The sequence below is a fragment of the Parasteatoda tepidariorum genome, chromosome 9, assembly GCF_043381705.1.
Source record: "Parasteatoda tepidariorum isolate YZ-2023 chromosome 9, CAS_Ptep_4.0, whole genome shotgun sequence".
Lineage (NCBI taxonomy): Eukaryota > Metazoa > Arthropoda > Arachnida > Araneae > Theridiidae > Parasteatoda > Parasteatoda tepidariorum.
The window spans coordinates 31,641,118-31,642,744 of NC_092212.1; the positions used below are offsets into that span (position 1 = coordinate 31,641,118).

The 1,627-nt window shown below is 33.6% G+C and overlaps 1 non-coding gene across 1 annotated transcript; it reads right to left on the minus strand.

Moving 5' to 3' along the window:
• Positions 1-421: 421 nt before the first annotated feature.
• LOC122270509 (small nucleolar RNA U3) lies at positions 422-628 on the minus strand. Its single transcript, XR_006225836.1, has one exon. It is a non-coding gene; the product is annotated as a small nucleolar RNA U3 (small nucleolar RNA).
• Between the last annotated feature and the right edge of the window lie 999 nt (positions 629-1,627).

Sequence of the window (1,627 nt, forward strand, 5' to 3'; positions counted from 1 at the left end):
TCACTTTGTCTGAGCTCAAGGGGGGGGGGTTAAACCCCTAACACCCCCCCCCTTTGTGTACGCCCCTGACAAGTATTCCAAAGTTGAAATGTCAAAAACATAAAAAATTTCTGTCAAAGCTTTTAAGGAAAAATTTAATTTTAAATAATATTGCAGATCCAGGAAAAGGAGGCTTTAGAGAAGGAGGCTTTCTTGAAAAATTAAATCACTTGCCGATCGATCAGTAAAATGTTTGATTCATGAGAAGCTATCCAATGGTAACATGAAACGTAATATGTAACGAAACCTCTATAAACTAAACATAAGACCTCTCTCTTTCAGTACCACTGATATCTTGAGGTTTCTATTATTCTAGGACCAATATTGAAAGATGTAGACATCTCGAAATAGGTGCTCTGTTGTATGTCCTTTTTCAAATATAACCACTCAGAACGAGCTTTTTCCATCTATTTGGCGCAATGCCAAACAGTGCGATCATCAATGTTGTTCATTGCATTTAAGAACGAAGCAACCGCTTCACGCTCAGGAGAAAGCCCCATTCCACATCATCGTGGTTGGGTTTTCTGCGAAGTTCGGTGAGTGAACTCGCTAATCATACTATAGAAATGATCCTATGAAGTATGATCTTATCCTGCTTTCGATTTTGGTAATACTTACACTTAAAATTCAGTAATAATTGTTGGTAGATATTGTTCTCTGAAAAATTATTTAATATGATTTTAGACTTTATGCTTTGTAAATGATCTTTAATGTTTCGCATTAAGACACAACATAATTATTACATAAAATAATTCATGAATTAATTACTCTACATCCTTTTTAAACTTTTTTGAGACTGAATAGTAATTGACTCACATTCAAAGAAGCATCTAAGAATCAGACAATAGGCGTAACTTTGCAGGTTACGCCTACTGTTAGGTTTTACTTTGAGAAAACAGGCAAGATAGATTGCCCTAAATAGATAGCAATGTAAAGTAACGCCTACTTTCTACTCAAAGTTAGACTCGGGGTATGGTCATCAGTCGTAAATAAAAACAGTGGAGTAGCTAAGCTAGCGAGCTGTCCCCGTGTGCAGTCTTGGAAAAACAAGAAATTCATGAAAAATTATTTAAAACGAATTCTAATGTAAAATACTTTTCTCTTTCAAATATCCCCAGTTTTACTTGCTTAATTACGGGTCCCATAGATTAAAATTTTCATTCCATTTACTTAAAAATTGAACAGTACTATTAATACTGTCGTTTGTTTTGCACGTGGGTTTTTTATTATTTGTAACGAATAAGTGATATGTTGAGTGAAAAATATCTTTATAAAAATCGTGTATCATCAATAAAAAAAAAGAGCAATCAAAAATATTGATAGATTTGATTGATTGTTTATAAGGGTACTAGAAGCTACATCCCAAGTAGCACCTAATAACATCAGCAAAATCTAACGTTATCTTGCTCAACTTCTAATATTAGAAGCATACAAAAGGTCGCTGTTTGCTCTGCATCATATATAATATTAAATTCTATGCAAATAATTTGTTTCCTTAACATCTGGGTGGGGACGGGGGGAGCATTGAGCGCAATTTGTCTTTTTTTTTTAAAAAAATCAAAATCTTATAGGATAATCAAAGTAATCA